The sequence below is a fragment of the Cydia strobilella genome, chromosome 18 (genome assembly GCF_947568885.1).
Source record: "Cydia strobilella chromosome 18, ilCydStro3.1, whole genome shotgun sequence".
In the NCBI taxonomy this organism is placed as follows: Eukaryota; Metazoa; Arthropoda; class Insecta; order Lepidoptera; family Tortricidae; genus Cydia; species Cydia strobilella.
In genome coordinates, this window is record NC_086058.1 from 6,264,311 (window position 1) to 6,290,845 (window position 26,535).

At 37.0% G+C, this 26,535-nt stretch overlaps 1 long non-coding RNA gene across 1 annotated transcript in view; it reads left to right on the top strand.

The window, feature by feature from the left end:
• Window positions 1–7,053: 7,053 nt before the first annotated feature.
• LOC134749454 (uncharacterized) overlaps window positions 7,054–26,535 on the top strand; it is a 128,989-nt gene continuing 109,507 nt past the window's right edge. Inside the window, exon 1 of the long non-coding RNA XR_010128493.1 lies at window positions 7,054–7,383. This is a non-coding gene — a long non-coding RNA (uncharacterized LOC134749454). The remainder of the gene's footprint in view (window positions 7,384–26,535) is intronic.

Consider the following 26,535-nt stretch of genomic DNA (forward strand, 5'->3'; position numbering starts at 1 on the left):
CGCCACTACCACAATCTGAGGGTCCATCGCGAAACAAGAAAATCTAAATTTCGTTATCTAACATCTCTGTCACTTTTGCATATTCGAGCGATAAAGAGGCAGATAGTGAAATTTCGGATTCGCGTTTCTCGGTAGGTCCTCTGTAAACCGCCTTGATTTGATGCATCAATGTCATATTATTTTATTATGTCTGAAAACTTGTCAAAAACCTGTTAAAGGTTACATTATGTATAAGTTACTCTATGGTTTACTATACGGGCTAGTGCTGCACTCTGGTGGCAGAACATTGCAGTAATACCCCCTATTACAGAATCGGGCTTATTTGTCTATGAATGATATATTTTCAAATTCAAAATTTACTTTAAAAAAAATACTCACTTCAGTTCATCCCTACTATCTTTTCTAATATTATAATTTGCGAAAATATCTCTGTCTGTCTATCTGCTACCTCTTAAATTCACGCTTAAAGGATGACTCACGTTAGACCGGGCCGTGACCGGGCTGGAGCTTCCGGCGCTTACTTTTCTATGACATGACAGGTGATCACGTGATGCTTTCCATCGAAAACGAAGCGCCGGAAGCTCCGGCCCGGTCACGGCCCGGTCTAACGTGAGTCATCCTTAAACCACTGAACTTAAAACTATTTAGACGATTTGATGACTTTTTAGGATGTTATTTGTAATTCTAATGTCGACAAACCGCTCTAATTAGATTGAATGTTGTACAAAAATGAGTTTCGTGCAACTTACTTTATTATGATTTATAACATTAAAAGGTACCTGTTACCCTTGTCGCAAGTAGGTACAATTTAGGTATTTGTATAGGTATAAAAGGAACAGTGAATAATCTATATTACTGATTATTGAATTAGCTTAACTAATCTTAGTCTTACATTTCACTTCCCTTAGTAGATAAAAAAAAGCTTTTGCCAAATATTGGTGTTACCGTCTGAAAAATTGCTTCAGTTTTCTCGTTTTAGATATTTCATATTGGAAATGCGTAATACCTGGTTGACTTTCTTAGTAAAGAACAAAAACGTGTTGTTATTTCCTTTCTGCTAAGCTTTTTATAACGGGAATATCTCAACATCATAATCGTATCAGTACCAAACCTCCTCTGCCGGACAATAACCTTCAATAATCTCCATAAAGATAAATTGGATGCTGCTCTAATCCAATAGGTATTATCCGTTCATCATATTAGGGTTTTTCTCCCGCTGCCTCGTCTCCTGAAACCTCTAATCAAAGGCATCACAACCAACTACAGCCAACTTCAAGCCAAGCAAGGCCGTCAAAGCACAATTATTAAACTGAATGTTGTACAACATAGGTACCTAATGCGAATTTCATGCTGCACCTTATGACGTGCTAACTTTGTTGTGGGTATTAAATTATTGTTTGAGCGCCAATTTCCCCGTTTGTGCCATCGAGTGTCGAGGCGGACAGGTTTCAAACTTCGTAGACTAGGTACAACCTATTATATATACGTATTCTGAAAATTAATAAACGCATCGTACATATTACCTACTTAGCCTTTTGTGTGGGTACCTTTTATAACTTTTATCAGACTTCGGAATAAATATTAATAATCTATTCAAAATATGAAAGATGTCATCACTTTTAATCAACGCGAGATATAATATAATACGTAAGTACCTAAACGAAATAATTATTAATTTCACGACAATGACAAACAATTGAATTTAAACTGTCGTGAGTTATACTAACATTAGCAAATTTTACGGTTTAACTCACGAAACATGTCGCGCCAGTGAGTAAAAGTACGTGAGTTACACCGTAAAATTAGCTTAACGATGAACAAGACTCATATTTTATGGAACTATGATTGATAAAGGAAAAAAAACGTATTTTTTCTGCTAACGGCCTCCATTTTTAGATTTCTTTTTACGAAGCTACAATGACTTCAAGCTGCAAAAACGACTTAAGCTCGACGAAAACGAGTCATAATCACCTTTCTGAGATGCTATAAAATTAATGACTGTCTATTTTTCAGAAAGCAAACCTTTTCGCGGTCGCTATCCCCCCAGAATAGGGCTCCGCGACCCGTCTGCTCTCACCTGTGACAGCACAATGACTCCCCCCCCTTTTAAAGGGGGAGAAGGGAAAGAGGGGGAAGGAAAGCCTAGTGACGGCATGCAACTGTGTCGTCGGCAGATTTTCGAGGTGAAATTTTGATGCAGCCGGCTCTGAGGGTTTTTGTACTTGATTTTTTGCATTCGTTGACCCAAATTTTAGCAAGTGGATACACGCTTTAAATTACTTGAAATGAAAACGCCCCGTGAATAGATCGTTAGAGGGAGTTAATGGGATCTTTGAATATTGACACTATTTTAAATCAATGTTTTAATATGCCTTTGATGAAAATTTCTGGATTTACTTTTAAATAGGTACTTACTTCACTTTTTTGGTTCTAATCAATATAATGTAAAGTAAAGGCATATTACTTTGTGATCCAGACGACGTAGGAAACATTTTTTTTACCTGAAGGAGTGAAAAAATCCTACAACAAACTAAAACAGTGGTTTGGAGTGAACTTACAAAACGACATTGTAGTACAGAAAGCTCAGTTTTCTCAATAGTGTAGAGTTAACTCCTTACTAACTTGCTTCTTTGCACAACTTGAAGAGATTAATTACTAAGAGAGCAGCAGTAACAGCTGTTTTGGACTGCTTGTGTACTTAGTCACTAATTATAGCGGACAAAGAATCGTATCTTTGTTAATTAAATCTCTCTAAGAACAATTAGGTTAGGCTCACTTGCATCATCCCATTAACCCGGGGTTAAGCGGTTAAACTATTAACCCAGGTGTCAAATAGTACTAGTAACCATGGTAACTCCAGGCATAACCGGTTAACCCCGGGTTAGTGGAATGGTGCAAGTGGGCCTTAGGGATTTAATATGAGCGTTTACCTCTAATAAAAAAGTTCGATAATTTGAAATTGTATAGGTACCTTATCCCTGTTTTTTATATTTTAGATAGTTAAATGGTGGTTCGATTGTTCCAATTTCAGAACTGTTATTTTAGTACAAACTTGTTACTGTTATTGGTTGATTGGATCAATTGTTTTAGGAGCTGACATGGATTACACAACAGCTCCAACCAGTCAGGCAGATTTAGGGGGGTACCTAAAAGGCTCAAGCCCACCCAAAAACATCTATGTACTTCCATAAAGATATTTAGGTCCCTACCTAAACCAGGGTAGGTTTTAGTTCAAGCCCCTCCAAACTAAAACTGGATACTACGAATCTGGGCGACAAAAAATATGAAGAAAGTTATAATTGCCCTAATGCAAAACCCGCAAAACCGAACCGTTGAAGGTAGGACCTTGAAATTTGAAATTATATTCTTTATGTGTTATAGATCTCCGCTGAAAACATTATTTTGGTTAACATGTCGCAACTTCGAAATACGTTTGCCCGATGTTTCATTTGACGATTTTTTATTTGATCGAACACGGTTTCTTTCAAAAACAGTAAAATTTTCCAAACTTGACAAAGGTATCCCGTCGAAGCCATTGGCTTAGGTTAGGTAAGATTGGTGACCCCTCTAAAAACTCAACGGTTTTTAGAAAAAACGCGTTCGGTCAAATGAAAAATTTCGGGGTTTTAATAATCAGATGAGATGACGTAATGGCGAAATCACGGGCGGTGGCTGGTACATAATGAAATGTTTTCATAATTAAGGAATTTACTCTGTTATTTTCTCATGTCTGAAGAGGCAGATTGAAAGATCAATAAAAACAATTATTTAATGAAATAAATGTCAATCGTCCCTTAAATTGCATTCACTTGAATGTAGGCATATATGTAGTGCACCCCCTTCTTCTTCTTCTTTTTCTAGGGGCTATGTAAGGCTCCAGAGCCTATGTATCACTGCGACCATCTCTGATCTATTGTGATCGCCACCTACTAGAACTCTCGATCCAAACCTGCAACTTCAAACAGCTGCAGGATTTTTCTGGTTTCGAGAGACTTTAACTCCTCCGGGCGCAATATATGTCCACCCAGGATCAAGTCACGAGTGCGCATTAGGCAGGGGCACTCTGTGAGGATGTGTAGGGGCGTCTCTTCTGCCTCCATACAGAGTCTGCACCGCCCCATGTCACGTTTCCCCATAGTGTGCATGTGCTTATTTAGGCCGCAGTGCCCGGTAAGCACCCTAACCAAGTTGCGCAGTTGGTTCCTAGGCAGCGCCAAGGCGCTCGAAGACGCCTTTTTGCTGAAGGCCTTGATAAGCGCTTTGGAATGGTTCAAACCTGGTTTTTCCCTCCAGAGTTGAATGGTTTTGTAGTGACAGGCAGTGCACCCCCTTATCCTTGATACGGGAAAGGGAATTTCATTATATTATATTGCGACCCAATTTAAGTTACATACTCTTTATAAGTACATATTTAATGATTTTGTGGCCTATTGACATCAATTATTATTGCAATAGGAACATTAGGAACAGTAAGTAGCTTCTGTCCGTGATTTCGTTCCCTTTGAAGTAGTTAATCTGCTCCCCCCTCCTGTAAAGTATCGATCATCGTTACAGCTCTCTGCTATGTTTACATTTACTTAGTTTACTCTTTGTATAGCGTGATCGTTAAGATCGTCCTCCAATTATAATTTCTAATACCCCAAATGTTACCCCGATGTATTCTATGCATAACTATTATAATGTATTTTCGCATCTGATGGATACACGCCTTTATCGGCCGTAGCCACAACCGAACCGTCGTCGTGTCGCTGCAGTTTCTCATTGAATTTTAAAAGATCAGCTATTCACAAAATGATCTACCTCAAGCAGCTCAAGTCTGTTATAACTTAGCCTTGAGAGCCATACCAACTGTATGTAATAAGAGACTAAGCTTACACTGGTTCTAGCAGTTAATGCTCAGCAAGCGCAGTGACTAACCACTGTGTATTCCAAATATTCCAATTGGTTGCGTGATTATAAGCGAATTAAGTTCTCGATTTAGCCAATCTGCGGTGACCTCAGGACTCCTAGCGACTATTCACAATCAGAGAGCTTACTTTTACTGGTTATATGTAATTTTCGACTCTCTTTTAGTCGGTAAGCGTTTGCAATACCAGCCCTGAAGATCTCTCGAGTCGGCGTAGAGCGCTTGCGCGGCCCAGGGTCGACTAACTTTGTTTAACAACTAATTTTCAAGTCTCACTCAGTGTAGGTACATTAAGATGCTTTATGAACGCTGATGAGCTGAAAATTATTATTTGTAATTTAAGAATATCCTATTGTTTAAACTTAAAATGAGCGTTTAGACTTATAAATTCTTATATTGTTGTTTCTGAATTTTTGAATGACTTTTGCCATTGGTGTTGAGGTATAATTTTGCTGCGTTATAAGTATAACTGATGTAAATAGTAGGTATAGGAGCCGCTAAAAACCTTTGTGCTTTTGCAAATTCGTATAAGTTCAAGGTCATTAATAAAGACACAAAGGGGTGCTCTGAAAACAACCGCAGTAATAATTCACATTCTAATTTGAATATCCCAAAATTTTGGTGGCATATATCAAACCGTTGTAACAATTTTTGTTTGTTGGGGCAATTTCTCATGTCCTATGTATGTTAAGTCGCATTAGGATAACGCGAAAAGGGGGAAATTTTGAAAATATCAAATATGGACTAAACTAGAGGCACTTTCTACTGTAGCAAGATGCCTAGGAAAGCGTGGCAGTAGTGTAAGTATTGCTTAAATATGGAGTGTTCTGGTTTTATAGATAATTCCCATTTTCAAAGGGGCCGGCAAACTTTTGAGAAAAAGAGCCAACCGTAGTAGAAATAACCAGTTTTAGGAATCTAAAAGAGCCGCAATCGTAACTCCCAAGAACCGCATGCGGCTCGCGATTTCGGGATAAATCTTACTAGTTGCCGAAAAATAGACACTTTATTTAAAGTTTTTAATAAAAAGCATAAATTAACTTGCTTGTGAAGATTGCAAAAACGCTATAATTTCACTTTTCACTTTTACTCTAAAGCTGTTATTAATTCACAAGTCACGACTAAAAACCTGATTTAATTACAAAGTGATAATTGGTCTGAAAGTGCTTTAACAAAGCGCCTTCTATAACATGAAGGCCTACAAAATAATTAGCCTTTGGGAGCTAGGGGGGTAAGGTGAAAAAACATCCTTAATTAGATATTTAACGAAATCTGTGCAATCGGCTTCAAAACGTTGAATAAGTACTTTAATTGTTTATCTTAATAAAATACGATCATATAATGCAACAACAATTCAATAAGACTGACCTACTAAACCTTCTCTCTTTTTGTCACTTATACTTTCCCAACTTATTATGCCACTAACTGTACCTACGGTTCCAGGGTTGCCCCGGTTGCCACAACCCAATCCGCTAATTCTCCACTTCCCTTAACACAGCACCCTATTATCTGCTAGAATTCACTAATTTACAATACGAGAATGAATATTTAATGGGAGTGTGTCACCCCTGAAAATTCGGATCCTATAGCCGCCATAGATTAAGTGTTGATGAGCGCGTGTAGACAGCCCCCGTCTGTCGAGTTTAAATATGACTGTCGTTTTGGGTACATTATAGACCTAATTTGTCATTTAAAACCTGAATGAAATTGTATGATAATAAGTTTGAGCTTGATACTGCTTCATTAAAGTGATGTTTTGACTTAAAGTTTAATTAAAATTATTTTGTTTGATGCGAACGTAATATATTTCAGGTCTAGAATTGTAGGTAAGTATATAAAACGGTTTTATACACTTTCTGATGATTTAATCATTTCAATAATTGATATTTGAGAAGACATAAAAAAAACTAGTTAGACCTACATTTATCTAATTATAATAAGCGGTCCATACCGGTATCGTTTTTCTTTTATAATTACCGTTTTTTTTTCATACAAAACTAGTATCGAATGAGGCCTTAAATACAATACCCAGTGCTACGGGATTTCACGTGTCAAGCAATGCTTTTATTTGTTTACGCTGCACGTTTCAGCATGAGCGTTTTCCTCGAATTGTACCTTTTTCAGCATCTGCACCCCTATATGGTACGCTACGTGCGGGGTCCGGGGCGCGGGCGGGAGCGCAGCCTCCCTTCCCGACAACGATTACTGATTAGTGTGGCGGCAAGCGCGGCGGGGCCGCCCGCTTCGACGAACGATGACGTAACACGCCCCGCCGAACGCAAATATAACCTAAAATCATTGATAAATACCAATCCCCCGCCTAGAACTCTCGTTCTTTAAAGTGGTCGCTGCCCAGGCGGCGTGCGTACGGCGAACAGCTGACGGTCGCGCGTAGAACCCATGTGCTACTACGATTGTGATATGTATAAGCGGCGTATTTTGTGATTGAATCGGATGGCGGTGTCAGCACGTCATAGGTAAGTTTAAAATAAGGCATGCACGTATGTTTTAGCCTTGTGGCTGCGTGAAAGATTAGTTTAGGAACATCTGTTTCATTAAAGAGCTTCAGGCTATTTACGTTCAAAAGATATCTCATTTATACCGGATGGAATAATATATTACTTAGCTTTATTTGAAATTATATTACAATATCGGCAAATTTCCTGAATACAGATAACCAAAACTTTTTATTAAATCCGAACGGATATACCTGAACATCAATATTATTTCACGTTTATATGAAGCAATAAGTGAGTCGATCGTCATCTTGTGCTAACAGCAGTCCAATACAGAACGTCGAGAAAATAAAACATATCTTTATTAAATTCCGGTTCATGAACGCGGAACCGGGTCCGTGTTTCCGGGTCACTTATGTGTCACTTAGTCTCTAGTGGCAGTAACAATATTATAGTATCCTGAAAACGTTGGCAGGTAAGATGGATGCACCATTACTCAAACACTGGAATTGTCTACATGTGGCAGAAACAGATATTAAGAAATGGTGCATCTAGATTGCTTATATTTTATTTACTATTGTATTTTATTTTATAATTTATTGTACCTATGTGTGTTATGTATATTGAATTATGTTGTAAATTGTAATTGTATGTCACTAACCTAACCTAAGATTTGTTGTACCTACTAACACTTTGGATCTTTTATGATTCGAAATAAATAAATAATTGATTTGAATATGAAACGCATAACTACGTTCTTTCATTAGCAGGCCTAAGTTTCGTGGCTTTATACCTAAGCTTTTAGTAAGCTGTAAAATAAGTTATAAGGACTTTACGTAGCATAACTAAGTATGATTTACGGCGGGCATAACTATGTTTCTCCCAGGGCAGTTAACGAGGTATAAATAGAGAGCAGGCGTTGATGTCTTTATTACGGACGTAAATGTGTTTGTGGATGCTTCCATAGAAAAGGGGTTTATTATGATACTCCGGGGTTTTATTCTGAACATATTAATAAGAAATAAAAACATTGGAAGACTTGTTCAATTTAAGGTCAATACACACCGAAGGCATATGCAGCATTGCTTTGGCTCTCTGCGTAGACATTCACGTGCACTCGCCATCCATGCCGGGTAACGACGGTATAGACCAGCGGTTCTCAAACTTTTTTGGCGACGGAACCCTTTTGAAAAGCGAAATATTTGACGGAGCTCCGAATTTAAAAAAAAGTTTTATTTAAGGCTGTTCCGTCGGTTTGCCGCTGTCTCTGTCACATTTCGCAAGAAAGAACGGGAAAAATCATGCGCGCCAAGTGTCAATTTTGATCGAATTTTGTCGATTTTTTTTTATTTTAAAAACGTTACCCTACAATATCGAAATTCGAAAGCTATGAAATTATTATTTAAGTTAAGATTGTTTTTTCTTCTTTTTTTATTTATAGTATCACATAATAAATAACCGAGTAAAGTTGGATTAAAAGTCCGAGTTAGAGTTACTTTGGGAATTAATTGTATCGAGCGAAGTATCATAATTCGTGTATCGGAAGCTATGATATTAAAGATAATATAGTCAAGAACTACATATATTTTTTCCACGTCTACGAATATCAACGCCTCTTAGAAAAACAGGATCACATAAGGAGATTTTTCGCCTTCTGGCTCAGGGAACCGCCTTAAATAAAAATGGAACATTTTCGGACAGAGGACGGGTGTCGCCGTGCCCGGGTGGCCTGGGCTGGGGGTAATGACGGAAGCCGCATAAGCTGAAGACGCGGGTTCGTTTCCGACCTCAGCCATTGGAAGATTTGGAAGCCTTAGTCACGTTTTCTTTAGCAGTATATTACGTCTATTTCAGTTTACAATTGCAGTCGTGATAGCACCTGATGCAGCACCACCACTATGAGCTACCTACTACTAAGACAGTGATACTTTACTTACGTTAATATCCACACCACAGGCAAGTTTTTCGGCTATTCCATTTGATATTAATTACCCCAACGGGTTACATCTAATATTTATATGCATTGTAAATAGTTTTTTTACATTAATATCCAATTTTGGAAAGTAATAATACTGCAATAGTGCAAAGCGGGTACTCACGCTCCGTGATTGTTGAGCCATTTAGGGTTCTAGCTAAACTGGACTTTCCATAGCGTAAGTATTGAATAACTAATGTAGCTAGGACCCTAAATGGCTCTACAATCACGAGGCGTGAGAGCGTGATCATACATGTTCTGTGTATAAACTTTTCTTCATTGTCAATAGAAGTGCTAGCACTGTGTCGATTATCGGCATTAGAATGTCGAGCACTAAAACGTTTATCTTACCTACCTGTAATATTATGACACATTTTCCAAAATAGAAAAGAAATTTACAAGAAATCATAGTGGGACATAAAAAAAATGTTACGAAAGACACGAAATATGGAAGATAAACAAACGTGGCGCGCTCCGAAAAATACAGCGTCGTAAAAAAGAGAGCACGGATTTTCACTAAGTACCTGTTTCCCTCAGATTTTCTTGTATGTTTTATGAAAGAAATAACCACATAATTTTCCTTTCCACTTGCCCGCGTCATTATCATCAAACGTCCATCAGAAAAGCAAACATTACTAATTTAGTGAGTCTGTTTTCAACAAATTGATCTTATAAAAGGTAAGATAAGAAGATGCGCTAATAGAAACCAGTACTTGTTATTTCAATTAGGTAACAAAAGGTATACAATTTCACCGACTAAATCTATCAATTTTACATTTTTGCGACTAAAATCGACACCGGCCTCTTAAATTGTTTGATGATAAGATAAGCCCACGTACTTTTAAAACATGTGTTAGAAAATATTTAATAGATAATTGCCCACAGGAGCAGTAGAGACTGGTCAGCTTATTATGAAAACATATAAAAAGTGGACCCGTCTTTGCTGGCCCTGAAGGCCTAACAGAATAGTTAGGATTAATTTTGCATGCTTAGTTATTAAGTTAAAATAGTACAGCATGTTAATATTTAACTGACACAAATGTATTACAAGAGCTCAACTAACTGCCATCAAACTGTTTCGCAGTTTGGCAGTAATATTTCATTGTAACACCTATGTACCGTGTCTTATGGAAATAAATGAATAATAATAATAATAATGAATTCGTTCATACTCCACGTAATTTTGCAGCTTGCTGTACATACTTATCAGTATTAGGTATAATCTCACTGTTGTTTGTAGGTATGTGGCTAAACTGAACCATAAAATAAGTACATATAACTGATATAACTAACCTTATGACCGAATGTTTAGTCATCTTCTGGTATTTTTAGGACATTTTTCTCTGCTCTATGTGTCACGACCGAGGCCCGAGGTTTGGACACACGATTTTAGACCACCACGCACATACAAAGGTTAAGCATGCCGTTAAATAAATAGGAGGGTTAAATTTATATTCTCACAGATTTACTTATTAAAAGGCATGCATGAAACATACTACTGAAATGTAACGGATACGTTTTTTATCGAAGCCGGCATATTGATAAATTAATATTTTTATATTACAGTGAACGACTTGACCTTGCGAATAGCAGTAACATATTAACTCTATGTAACGACTATTAGGTAATATTCATTATCCCATATCGTCGGTACCCAGGGAGGTCCCTGGGTACCGACGATGTTCTCATAAATAATGGTTCTTAGTGTTCTTACTACCTACGGTCAGTTCGTAGATCTCGCGTAACTTAGACATTAGTTATGTATGTACTTGTAGTTAAAAAGAAAAAATTTAGCTTTCAAGTGGGCACCTACACGTATTTATTCTTGTTTGGCACGCACACCTCTACAATATCTGGGTTTAGTATAAAAATGTATATTACTTAAGCCATATAGACTCTGCCAAAGTGATTTCTGTTCACGTAATCCAGATATTGAATTACTAGGCATATTTACATAATAATAGAACCATATACTCCTTAAGCATCCAAGTTTCCCCAAAGTTAGCACCTTCCACAATACTCAACGATATTAGGTAAGCCCTATAGAATAGTTTCGCAAAGTTCCCGAAGTGGCGGTGACAACGACGTTGGCCGTCCCAAGTGCCGTTATAACAAATTTTGATGAGTCGCCCTATCGCCCAAATAAGCTGAGTTGGCGTACTGATTCAACGTCCGAGGCAGGCGAGATCGCTAATGCCGACCAATTATCCTTTAGTGGGTCACAGTACACTGACTAGAATCAATATGTATAAATGCACAGAACAGCCTGTATGGAACAGAATACAGAACTTTATTGGTGTTAGCGATCCAACCTTTGTGGTCTAGCGCGGATGCTACTTATAAAACTATGATTTAAATATATGTCATAAAACATTCGCTATAAAAACAATAAGACAAATGTCAATACATTCAATGTAAAAATACAATAAATAATATTCTGATTTATTATAATAACAAGTTATCATTATTACAACAATAAAATCAAGAATATAGTTCACGCCTCATAGGCGCGTGAACAATTGGTAAAAGCAAATTTTACAGGTCACATTTTACATTTACAAAAAAATATATGTACATATGTTCGTTAATATAATGAGTTACATATTTCATAACATTTTGAAACTTAACATAACCGAAAAGTATAAAAGCGTTATCTAGTAGGAATACCTAATATACACAATGGAAAGGAAAAAACACTCCGCTTCGGGTAATATAATTTACTATCTAGAACGAACAATCTAGATTTTAATTAATACATAGGGACATGATATGATGAAATGTATTTTACGTTTCTACATGTAGGTCCTTAAAGGAAAAATGTTCTTTGCTTTTAATGTACTACATAAAATAAAATAGGAACTCTCTAAACAAGTCTAGATGAAGTCACTATTCTCAGAACAGGTGAACATTGAGAGAATCAAACGAGTTTCCTAGTAACTAAACTTCTCTGAATTTGCGGTTTTAGCCAGAAATGTTTTCAGCTCTGGATGTATAGCGAGGCAGGTTTTTCGGGGAACAACCATTCGGTGGCTTCTAAAAATATTAGAACGGCAATGAAAGTTTGTGAAGCGGATCGTAGAAAAGTTAGTAATAAAACTTTTTAGATATGTACAGGTCACTTTTAATTACCGTAAACTCAGGTAACTTTAGTCCACAACTATGGTCCAAATTCAAGTTCTGGTAAACTATGTATAAGTATTTTTCAATTTATTTTTAAATTTCGGCGCTAATTTCGTCAGTCATCGCCTCCCGGGCGAAAACTCGTATAGCGGTTAATAACGGCTATGTATGATGAAATTGATGAACCCTCATGAAGGTCAGCTGCCGCTCCGTTGGTGGGTTGAGAAATGGCAGCAAATAAATTCTATAATAAAAAATAGTATAGTAGTAGTATGTTCGTTTATCATTAAACTTTGCATAAGATTTTGATCAGTCCAGGGGCGCAAAACCCACTCAGAAAGTGGATCTGCCTCTAGAACATCTCTGGAACATTGGGTTTTCAAAGTATAATCTTAACTTCGCGCATTTTTGTGATATTACGTTAGAACTATTAAAACCCCCTCCCACCCCCTTGTAAGAAACAATAAGACATGGTCGAACCCCCCCCCCCCCCCCCACCCTAAATCATCTTACTTAATAAATGAATGGCACCTATATAAAGGGTCATCCGTTACTTATCGTCAGGTATCTACCGCAATAAGTAGTTTTGCTATTGTTAAACTGGGTACTCAAGTTAGACGTACCTACACGGGCTACACGTAAACGACATATTAGATGAATATTTCATGTTTTCCGTTTCTATATATTTATATAATGTATATCCAAAAGACTTGGCCTTTGTTGTTATCTTATAAAACGTGGCTTATCTATGACGTTACTTAAGTAGCCTTGTTTTAACAGTTTTGTTAGTTTCACTAGACTTATATCGAACGGGATATGAACCGTGATTACCTTACAGCACACAACAACAACAACACAAAACAACAACAACATCAACAACACAAACAACAACAACATCAACAACACAAACAACAATACAAAAGATATTTAAGGTTCATATCCACGTCGATATAAGTCTGGCCTTGTTATATTATATCTTGTTTTTCCCACATTAACGGGTGCTCAACACGATACGTCAATTATCGCTTGTCGAATACCACCCCTGTTCTAGTAACTTTATGCTCAAACCTTTCGATGACAACCCTTACAGTACGGGTGAGTGTGTAGGCCGAGCTAATGATAAGCTATCAATTAGGCCTGGCCGACTCAGCGGATTACGAGGAAAGGAAAAGTTTTTTCAGCCGCTTAAATTGGGGTTCCGACAACTATTGGGACCGGGCCGAGGACTGGGCGAATTTAATGACGATCGCAGCAATTTAAAATTAATTCTTTTTGCGTGGCACCTGTAGCTGGTTCATCAATAAAATGTGGGGGATGAGCTTGATACTGAGTTTTATAATTTTTAAAAAAGCGTGTCGTGCCTCATGCGAAACTATGATGCGTCAGCGTATTTTGAGCAGCGGAGTAGAGAACATGCGGTAAAGTTCTGACGTTTATATTAAGTCACTGCAATTCCGCACCATTAGCATATTTTGAACAGAGGTGTGGAGGGCAATAGGACATGCGATAAAATCGTGACGCTTACGGCACGTCACTGCGATTCCGTACTGTCACCGTATTTTGGCAGCGGTGTGGCCGATCCTTACCGCGTTTGTTACAAGGAATTAAAGTGGAATTAGTTTATAAACTAGTTTTTCTATGAAATAGATTTGGCCAGGTTAATTACCTTTCTCCGGCCCTAGAGTTGTAAAATTCATCGGAATTGTGCAAACTGGTTTCAAAAATTACTAACGTGCCCCCATTTATAAAGTTGCCTGGTTTGATGGCATAAATAAATAGGCTGAAGGTATATTCTGATTCAAATGCAATGGACAAAATTTGCATCCCACCGAAATAAAAATAGTACGTAATATTGATGTACTGTAATTGATAATGTTCTGTCACATTGCACTGGAAACGTCTGGTCACGAGCCAATTTCGATAGCGATATTCGCTAAGTAAGCAGCGTTTTGTATCAGAAAATAATGAAAAGCTGTTATCCTGGAGAATACTAGAATAGATAATTACGACTTATGCTTAGCCCTTACTAAGAAGCATTTTTAATAAACACCAGAGCGAACTCCCTCCCTCCCTACTCTCTCAGGAAATCTGTGCTATGGGATACGAATACGACTTAGCGCTATGAGCGTAGCTTAGCAATGAATGAGTTATTACCAACACAGCATTATTGCCAACAAGACTGGCAGTCACTAACTATAACGATTTTATGGTTTTACTCGTGAATTTTTAGTCACTACATGCGACATGTAGATACATTAGCAACCGATGTTCGTTGAGGACGAAAAATGTTTGTAAGGATTTAGTCACAAAAAATGGTCGCTTTGAAATTTTATCTGTTTTTGTTGGTAAAAGGGTTAATTTATTTCAGAATGGTACAGAAAATAATCACTTTCATTAAAACCGTTCTTTAGAAAGAAAAACTAATTTCCTCGAGCCTCTTTTTACAATGGCGCGGATCATTTTCGAATCTATCTCATTTATGACGGTTTCCTTGAGTTACGAGCGCAAACTTGCTCCATAAAATATGATAATAACATTTATCTGTATTAATAAAGTAAATTCAGGCCGAAGTTAATTAATGAACTGAACGTGATGTGTGTTTTATGTACTAGTAGGTAAATGAAGTTGTTGGTTTAGTTTATACGCTTGATTAGGTTCAGTTCGCGGTAATCGATAGATTGGGTGTAGGTAATTCATTTTATTAGGTTACGTGTATCGAATGTTGTTGTGAACGTTGCATATAAAGTACGTAGTACCTACACGTACCTAGAGTTTATGTAAGTACTAGGTATTCAGAGGAAACTAATATTGAATACATCCTTGTCCATCCTTATTAACTCACGAGCTTTCGCTTAACAACCTGACTTCTAATATTGGAGCAGGCACTAGTTTTTACCGGAGCGTAGATACTTCAAATTCGGAGGAAAAACTGGTACCTATATTGGGTATAGTGCGGTTTCTTAATAATATGAAGTTTCCCATCATCAAAGATTAACCCACTAAATATTAAATGATATTTCGTACATAAGTGCCAAGAAACTCACTGGAAAGGGTTGAGGTTTGAATCCATTATTTCCAGTTTGGAAGCCACACGCCTTAACGCTTGGCTGACATAGTTCACAATCTATCTACACAAATGACACATTTTGAGATAACAATATATTTAATGCACTTATTTGCTTTGCTTGTCAAAATTTTACATTATTTAAAAACGTATTACACTAAAAACTCAACTCAATATACTTACGACTTACGAATCTTAAATCGAGTATCTGTTACTTGTTATTCATATCTGATTTTATTCTACAAAGTACGAAATTGTAACTTACAAAATGAGATGTCTGCGTGGCTAATCTTCTAGTCTAGTGCTTTTATATACACCAGGATTCAGATTGCTATCTATACACCGCACTTAGACTGCCCAGACCGGCCAATCTTTGCGAGTTGTTGTTCCAAGAACCAGCCATTGTTGTCCTGAAACAATGGGACATAATTAAACAACAGTAAGTCATACCTAGGAAAATAATGTCACCTGCGGTATTTTCGGACCGATACGACCTTCAAACCTTCAAGAAAAAAGCGTACTGCCATCTTAAAGGCCGGCATCACACTCACAACCCCTCTGGTGTTGCGGGTGTCCATGGGCGGCGGTAATCACTTACCATCAAGTGATCCGTCTGCTCGTTTGCCTACTATATTATATAAAGAAAAAAACTGACTCCAGGGTCGGTAAGTCACCTCTCTTGACTGGAATTTATTATCCCTCCGGCTCACCCTTTCCCTGTCTGCCGTGATGAGTAGCGTTTTTGGAATAGAAAAGAACGTTTTGTTTAGAGAGAAATATGCTTTGAGTGACGGTAGACAGATGGCCTACTTATCTTTTGTTTCATATTGAGAAAGGGACTTGAGAAAATCAGTGTAAATAATTCGCAAAACGCGTAAAGCACATAATGGGACAGTAAGATTATATGGGCAGTATTATATAGGTACTAAGTATATACCTAGATTTTAAAACAAAAATCATTACGCTTGTGGACATTAGTAACAGCCTGTGTTCATATAATTAATAATTTTACTACACAAGTTAAAACAGAACCACTCAATAACCTTTGACATATCATTTACAAAAAAAATATACACATGATTCCCTACACATAAGAGTAGGTAATCCAAATATGTCCAAGACTGAATACCTACACATACCTACTCAAATACCCACAGCAGCCTTATTGAAATGGAATCAGTGGTGAGAATTAAAAGCTTAAAACTAAAGCTTTACAACGGGTTTTATGTGTACTAACGAACAAAACATCGCCCGCACGCGACAGACAAGTCCTTAACTCAGTTAAAAAGTCACAAAATTCCTCGCTTTCTTTTCCCATAATAAAATTGTAAACGAGCTAGAGGCAGCCGTGTGAAAAATGCAATTGAAGCTTTCGCAGAATTTCTTACCCACCCTTGTTCCTCGTTAATGTTGAACAAAAAAATATACGCCGCGTCCATTACAATGCATCAACAATAGGTCCTCCAATAAATTAGATCCGCCGTTTCTTAAATAAAATAGCTGGTGAATAAAGAGGGCGAATTTAAATGGGGAAGCGTCAACGAGTGCTCGACGTCACGTTTCAAGATGGCGGAGCGGCCGCAGCCACTCCGCCCGGGAACGTGACAGGGCACGCTCCAAATCAAAACACTACTCGCCCATTCAGTGTTTAACATTATACATGTATTAAGTTGCATTAATGCTTGAAAAATGTCAATGGCTAAAGGTTTAGTTAAATCAAAGGTTAAGTTAAACATTTTAAAATAGGTAACACGCATTTACGTTTTATGTATACGTGAGTGACCCGTGTATATTTAATATGTCTGTGTCTCTCGGAAGTTTTGTTAAATTAGTTATTAGGTATCGGTACCGGATGAAATTTATCGAAAAGGGAACTTAGTCACAAACACCCAAAAAGTTTCTGAAACTAAACCAAAAGAAGTAAGTATTTAAAAATGCTCGATTGAAGCACCATTGAAAGCTTCAGTGGACTAACTAGGAAAAGTCAGATATAATGTTATGGAACAGTTCTATGAACTATGTCGCTAATTATTAAGGTGACATTCAGATGCCAACTGCAGCTGCATTACTAGCGCGACATTACTGGGGCGGCGTTGATACCGCCACAGATTTGTCAATTTTCTTGATAAAACGTCATAAATAATGTGGCAGTAATGCGGCGGCACAGATTATATAATAGTTCTGGCGAACGCCACTCATTTTGTCAACGATATTAACAGATACAGCGACAACATCAACGCCGCCGCTTTAAAGTTGCATCATTGGATGAGGTCCGGATCCGGGCCGAGGCATCTGGCACATCGTTTTCTGCAGGAAGTCGGTGATCACGTGATGTTTCTATAGAAAAATAACTGTCGGACGCTTTAGTCCGGACCCGGATCGTTGTAACGTGAGTTATCCCTAATGCGGCTCCGGTTGACATCCGAATGTCACCTTAAAAGGATTAGTTTTTGTGATTGATCCTTTCGTATGTACTTGAGATAATTATCTTGAAAGCGGAGATACAGACAGGGTAAACTACTATCAGCACTGAAACATACATCATTCTTTACTCTAAAGTATCTCGAAATAACTTTCGAGATGAGTTAAGAGTCAAAGACCGATTCTCATTTTCATTAAATTACGGCATTATTCTTGAATACGACACAACAAAGTTAATATTATTAATTAATATAGGATAACCCGATAGCCCATATTATCGTTACCCAGACTATTATATAGACAATGGAGCCAACGTAATGACAAAATAGGGTTCTTGCTATAACTATTACTATTACTACCTTCAATACGCCCTTGATTATCTTCGCTCTAATATTCGTAGCACATTTGTAGCAACAAAGCGCGCCATGCCATAACTAAATTATTAACGTAGGTACTAGATATTGCTATTGTGAAGATTACCGTATAAACGCGTCGAACTACATATAAATAGAGTTGTGCCGTCCCCGGGAACGTTCCCCATACAAAATGGAGAACGTTCCCGGGAACGGCACAACTCGAACTACAAATCATATCCAATTTCACAGTCCACTACGCCTCCTGGTTAGATAATTACAGTCCGTTATACAGCTTCGGCCAAATGACCCTACAAATTTTAACCTATAGTTGGTCAAACCAAATTGTCAGTATATAAGAACAAAAAAACTATACTCATCCTTTTCTTTTGGGTGCTAGTACTAGTGTAGGCCAATATCGCGTATATTGAATTTATAATACACCCCGACGTTCGACAATGTATTATAAATTCAATATACGCGATATAATCCGTTTTCATAGTTTTATTTCATGAATAACCGAAGACAATATTAAATGAAATAGAGCAAAAACAAGTTTTGTATGAAAAACTTAAATTCGCTGTATTTTTTTTTACTATGGTAAGTATCTGATGCTACACAAACTAATTACAGGCATAGATACGAGTATACCTTATCCTATTCTAAGTACAAAGATCAGAGCAATCTAGCTAGTCGTTTTAAAATTTATAAGAGAACTGAGCTTGCCGGGGACTTAATACCGTCAAAAATACAAGATGTGGTTAAATTTTGTGGTGTTATTCGGGCCTGTGCACGGGTTAAATATATAAGGATACAATAGCAGTATATAAACGTACACTGTAAACAATATCCCAGGGCATTTGCGAGATTCTCCGCCTTATCTTAACTCATTATGTTAGACATTAATTGCCAGGGTAAACAGTTGGGAATTAATGTTACAAATACGTACAGAATTACAACAGGGCCGTGTAATGTAATAAGTGCCTAATTTGTATTTTCGGGCGCTGAAGATATTACGTTTCAAATTTAAATTAAGTACAGGAATAATGACGTTGTTTGCGATTTCAAAGGGCACATTAGTTGTTGTAAACACATTGTTCTGCGTGATTACCTACTTCATTATGACTTAGTGTTGTTAACAAACGTTGGCAGGTGGCTATATTTAGAGTAAAATGAGATAGCCATAATTGTATCTCGCTAAATTTTAAACAAGAATCTTCAATGAATGAACGTTCTACGATAGTAATACATTTTGTTGAGTATTCTATAGTTTAACTAGTAATTCATTACTATAAACCTATAAAACAAAGCCCCCGCCACGTCTGTCTGTTTGTATGTCCGCGATAAAAATCAAAAACTACTAAACGGATCTTCTTGCGGTTTTCACCAAAAGTGATTCTTGAGGAAGGTATAGACGTAATACTAAAGTAATAGTTTTTTTCCAAAGTTAGTTTGTCTTTATAAGCTGTCACTGAGTTCTTATTTGGCAGTTTGGAATATTTATAGCAAACTACAAACTGAGGGTGTCAGTCCAATGACGATAGTAGCGACGATTGCAGCGCAGCAATGCCGCCGTCTACATTGTTGTAAGAAATTTAAATTAGTCACAACATCGAAATTGACCTTGACATTTTCTGCGTCACGTCAACTAACGCAACTGAAAATTCTATCACACTTTGCTACGTAATAAGTCTTACCTCACACGTTTACGCTAAGCTGAGCTCTAAGCCCTAATACATCACTTTCATCTCAGGATACACGTAACGTATTATGATATCCTCTGTTTAGAATACGAGCACAAGCATCTATCCGCTTCATCTGGTATTCCGCGGGCGGCTGTAATAAATAGTTGTTCTCTAATCCGCGGAACCGCAGTCTTTATATCATCGCGATCCGCAGATAAGTTTTGCTGAGACATTGATGTACGCATTTATCGAATGTGTTTTACAAAGGTCAGTTAGGCGAAATTGCAAGCTATGCTATGTAGATGTTCTGAGAAATTACGAGATTTTGATCTGTAACATCTATTGCAGATAATCAAACATTAAGTTTAATACAATATATTTTGTCAGTTGGCTGTTCAGACCAAAGGACAATTGGGAATCTCGCCTACATTTTGCACAGGAATATGTAGCGACTGAAGACAGGCGTTCATTGCCCCAACTTGACAATTGATAACTAAGCGTTTCTTTTTTTTTGCATTTTTTTTTTACCTTTTTTGCCACTTTTGTGTTATTTCTAGTCAGGATCACGAGCCCTTTTCATCCTTATAGGAGAAAAAAGTGTCCCAAAATTTCCATACATTTTTCAAACTTTCCTTTTTGTTACCGCTATACAAAGTATATGGGGAAATGGTAATACAATAGGAAAAAAACCTTCGGACATTTTTTTTATCCCATTAAGATCGAAAGAGCTTCTGATTTTGAGTAGAAATAACATAAAAGTTGCAAAAAAGTCACATAAAAAAATGGCAAAAAAAAGAAACGCTCAACTAACATTTTCCTGTCCAGGTACAGCGAGCTGCAAAAGTGCATAACTACCCATTTAATGTATGAATTTCCTTTCATAAAGTGTAGTTACACAATTAATAATTAATAACCCAAGACGGCTTTTAATAAATTCTGATTTTGTTAAAAGTCGTCCTCATCACGAATAGCAAAATATCGAGAAAAAAAAAGAAAATTTTGCCGGGTCAGCTAGTTTAATAATAAAAAAAAACTGTAATAGATGTCATATATTAAAGAAAAAGTGACGAAGCCCTCCAGTGGTGAAGGCCGGATTCGAACCGGCGTCTTTAGCTATCGCGGCTAACGCCATGAACCCCTAGGCCACCCCGCCACGGCAGTGCCCGTCCGAATTTCTCGACTATATGCCATCTTAGTAAGACTAGGCGTCTTTGACCAGCTCTAAGGGCAAGCAGTGCGCGCTTGCACCTCCTAAACGAACTCCTTACGGATTTACGTAGTTTAATAATAGTTAAACACCCTTCATTACATCGTGAGCAATAACATTTTACTCACAACTCACAACTTTTACTTAAAATACAGCTGCTTGTGCGGTTAATCTTAGTTTTATGGTCCCAGCTATAAAGATAGCAAACAAGTACAACAACTTAAAAACAAAAATTAGTTTTAGATTGTCTAGGTTTTGGTTTACGATGGCGGGAACTTTTATTATCACAGTGTATTTAGTGTACTATGTAGTGTGTATGTGTTACCGACAGAGTCGACAAAGAAATAATTTTCAGTAGAAGTTTCTGCACATGCATCAACATCAGTAGTATTTGGCTGTTTTCTATATACAGTCTATGAAAAGACAAGCAAATTCCATACTCGTATAAGCAAAGAGTGATTAGTAATAGTAGAAGAGGTGTAGGTAAAGTCTAACCCCCTTATTCATAAAACTTTACGGGTCTAGATTTAGTTAATTATGTTTTATCCCTTTCTTACAAATACATAAGTCAAAATGACAGATAAAGACAAACGATTCATAGCTAATTCAGGCCAGTAACGTAACGTAACGCCCTAAGAATAAATCATTGCGAATTTGGCAGCAGAAGCAAATGCTGCTGTACGGGCCCGTACCTTCTGTGTGGCAACTCTGGAGTTTCAGAGACTCAACCATTGACAATTCAGATCGCCATAGCATAGCGCTATCTAGTCCGGCTGTCAAACTCGGGGACCGAATTACTTATTTAAATATATATCCCTCCTCGACGGCCTTTTGATACAAACAAGTTTGACGAATCTCTATCTATGATTTGGCATAATGGTGCAACCGGCCTGTTTACACATTGATTAGTGTTTAGTGCGAGTTTATACATTTGTCACTAAACGCAAGTACTAAATGTGTGAACTCGCACTAACTAAACACTCGGTAATTATTGTGTAAATGGGCCTTTAATCTAATTTAATAACATAATCTATGTGCGTAGGTAAATTATTATTTACTAAAACGGAACTTCATTTATTATAATTATAATTAAGTAAGTGCGGGTAGTTCGACAAACTCGAGCATTAAGATGATAATATGAATAATGTCAACTTTGGCAGAACACAATGCCGTCCTTGAAATGTCGGAGATAATTTTAAAACTTAATTATACGCGGTGAAGTCCCGTTATACCTAGTACCTAGGTAAATAATACCTAAAGTATTGTGTAATAATGGTGAAAGTTTAAATTAGTAGGGAAATCCTGTAGATTTGTAGCTAACAACTATAAAGGCAATATATAATGCTGCAATTAGAATACATACACACACACACACACACTTCTCATAAGCATTGTTCGAATCGGGCCATTAATTGCCTTGGTACGTAATTGTTAAGTTTTCCTAAAGGCTAAGATCGATCTATGTAGTTAGGTACCTACTATATTAATACTCGACACGTGTTGGACGTAATCATTAATTATGTACAACATTTCACGCGGAAGACATAGCTCTGCTGATCAAATATGGACGCGACTTAATTATATATCTACTTGACTTATCCCGGAGCCCGATTAAGATTTAACAACTTATTACGGTTTTGATCTTATTTTGACACAACTTTGAAGATCGCTCACGTTGATTTATGAGTCGCCGGCAAGCTCGGCCGAATTGCACCTTCCCATACAAAAGTTCCGCTCTCATTTTAAAACTACGTGTTGGATTTTAATGAAACTTTGCACATACAAGGACATGAGGTATATCTTGGTCTGTAATTAGTTTATATAGCTCCAGTTTATAAAACAAACTGAATAGAGCAAAAACAAGTTTTGTATGAAAAACTTAAACTTGCTGTATTTTTTTTTCCTATGATATCTGAAGCTACATAAACTAATTACAGACATAGATATATCTTATCCTAAATTGTAAGTACAAAGTTTCAGAGCAATCTAGCTAGTCGTTTTATAACCGAGTTTGCCGGGGACCCTTATGCATGCGAAATGAAGTGTGTCGTGCGTGAGATGCGCGCCAATCGATCCAAAGGTCGTATCAAAACCACTTTAAAACCATAACAAGTTGTTAAATCTAAATCAAGCTCCCAAGCGATGCAGATTAAATCCATTTACCAAGCTGTGATCGATTTGCTAATCTAGCTGTGACTTGCAGATAATAACATAAACGGATTTTGCTCTATAAACGGGTATGTATAATAAATAACATTATATGCGGTTTAATACAATCTACGGGCGATTCTACTCTGTTATACACAAAGAGGAGGTTGTGTGTTAACCTGTTACCTTATCGGATATTAAAATGCGGTTCAACTAGTAGGTGTTGGGGTTATAGGTATGAAGTTAGAGTCCCCGGCAAGCTCGGTTCTCCATACAAACGTAGTTACGCTCTCATTTTAAAACAACTAGCTAGATTGCTCTGATACTTTGTACTTACAATAGGATAAGGTATATTTCTATTCCTGTAATTAGTTTGTGTAGCTTCAGATAACATAGTTAAAAAAATCTAGCGAAATTAAGTTTTTCATACAAAAGTTTTGTATGTTGTTTTTGCTCTAATTCGTTTGGTTTGTAAACTGGAGCTATATAAACTAATTATAGGTATTGTTATACCTCATGTCATTGCATTTGCAAAGTTTTAAAATGAGAACGAAACTCCGTTTGTATGCGAAGGTGATATTCGACCGAGCTTGCTGCGGGCTCTTAAGTTTTGTTTATTGTAAACTAATTGGGGATACCCAAACTACATAAAGTACTTGATAAAGTAGGTATGCTTGCAATTTCAGATTGCTGACAACACAATACTAATACTTACATAGTATTAGCCTCGAGCCGCCCAATGTTCTACATTAGGATATACACTTCGACCACTCGTTTCGATGGAATGCCAACCTTCATTAAAAACAAACACATCAGCAAACAAAGAATATTGCAAAGAATATTGAATATTTTGGTGCAATAAAGAATATTTACTTACTTACATCAGCATTTCATTTGTCTCGTAAAATGTTCGAACAAATGAAAACTACTCGAATAAAAAATACTACTAGATTCAAACTTCTTTAGCTATAATTTTGTATGGTAGGCGGTACGAGGTTAAATTCACTAATAAATAAATAGCGGGGACCTATTGGTTCCGCGATTAATTTAGTTTAGCAGTATTAGTATTGCAGCAATATATATGAAGTGCTTAAACTAAATATCCGTCGTCCAATGAGTGTAAGAAGGCCCAATTTGTAGGCAATCATATGGATGGCTTTGTCGATCTTAGAGCTCATGGCTATAACGTGCCAGTACCGACCGATTCATAGGGCGCCATTCATCTATTACGTAAGACGATTTTTGCCAGTTTTCGACATTTCGACCCCCTCCCTCCCCATGTAAGAAAAATAAGAATAGGCTGACCCCCTCCCCCCCTATATTACGATTATTAAGAATATAAAGTATTTTTTTTTTTAAACACGTTTGGTTTGTTTTGCTGTTTATTTTTCAAAAAATCATTTTTTGGACGTTTATTTGTACCTACAAAGGTACTGGAGCCCGTTGAAGGTAACTCTGCACCGTGTTTGATAGCATAGAGTGTGGAAGTATCATTTCAAACGTCATAAAAACTTGAAAAATTTCGTATCTGAGATCTTACGTAAGAATGATGAAAACCCCCTTCCTCCTCCTTGTAAGAAAAAATAAGATATGTTCGACCCCCTCCCCCCCTAAATCGTCTTACGTAATAAATGAATGGCGCCTAGTCTCAAGGATGTACGAGATAGAAAGTAATGAAATTGCCAACCCTACGAAATTCAATAAGCATTAGTCACGTGGTTACAGTTATTTACTCTTTATAGGATTGTGTAATATCGTGTTATTGGCTTATCTGGAGAGTAAATAAAGTTTTTCGGCTGATTTGGCTCTATATTCGTTTTTATAAGCTCTCTTATGTGTAAACTGCCTAAAGTATCGACTAGAGTTAGGGCTATATAATCCTTTTTTCAAAGGTCTTTTAAGTTAGATTTTGGAATAGGTAAATTCATTTCCATTTCAGATAGTCTTAATTAGTAGTTACTTATGTTCGAATTGGATTTTTGCAACTATGAAAGTCAAAAGTTTTTAGTCCAAAATGCTTAGAAATAAATGTGTGTGTGAATTTTGAGTTTGTATTTTAATTTATTATTTTTTTATGTTTCAAAGTTTTTATGAGCCTTTTTGCTTAAATAAAATGAATACAATACAATAAAATACAATAAAGGAAAGGTGGGAAAACTCACTATCTTGGCTAGACTCGAGATAGCGACTGGAATACCAGCCCATCGCTCTGCCAACTGAGCTACCGAAACTTGCCCTAAGATGGTGAATATTTCCACCATAATAGGGAGGCGCCTAGCGATATCAACCGTAAGAGCATTACACTTCTTAAACGGTTACGGGAGTTCCAAGTCATAATAGTAAATTCACCTGCAACGATGCACCACCCCATACTAAATTAGGTAGCAGTGCTGTCTGACGGTTGACAGTTTTTAAATAGTATGAAGAATTCGTCTCATGCGTCCCACATTTATACTGTCCCGTGCGTTGTCATCGCTTATATTATAAGTATCTCCCCCATCACGCATTTCGCACCTAAATACACACCGTAATTTAAGATTTGTGTTATTCTCTCACTCTCACTTAGCGTAAGCGTGAGCGAGATGAATGTGCGTACTCGATACCACGTATATCATGTTTTTGAATTTTAATTTGTTGTAAGTTTTAACAAAAAAAAGTATCGATGTTGACGTATTTCGTATTTTTAGCTTTTGTACGTGATTTTTTTGTCTCGAGCGAAAGTCAAAAAATCAGGATTCGAATCAATGAAGCCACTAGAAAAAATCCTCAACATTGCTAATTAAATTTTTGGCAACCGTATTTAATTTTATTGTGATCTAAAAAAGCGGTACGATTTTTCAAAAACTTTTCTCTCTGAACCTACAGCACCTTAACCTATGTTATCAGGTTCTGTGCTTACTTGGAACATATGTCACGCCTAAAAAATAAGGCATCTTGTTCACGTGCGAGATAATGGTGTAATTTGTCCATCTTGAAGTAAGCGAGGATTCATGGGCCCGCCCTTATGCAGCAGTCCCTAATCAATTTCAATGAGCAAAAGGTCAAACGGATACCGTGTGGTTATACATTGGCAATTTACTTCTACGAGTAGGTAGAAGGTAGTCGAAATGAAAAGAGGCGTTAATAAACGTGACTTGCAGTTTTCAATCGATTTATTTCTTGCTAGAAAGTAGAAACTAAACAAAAAAGCTTACTTCAGC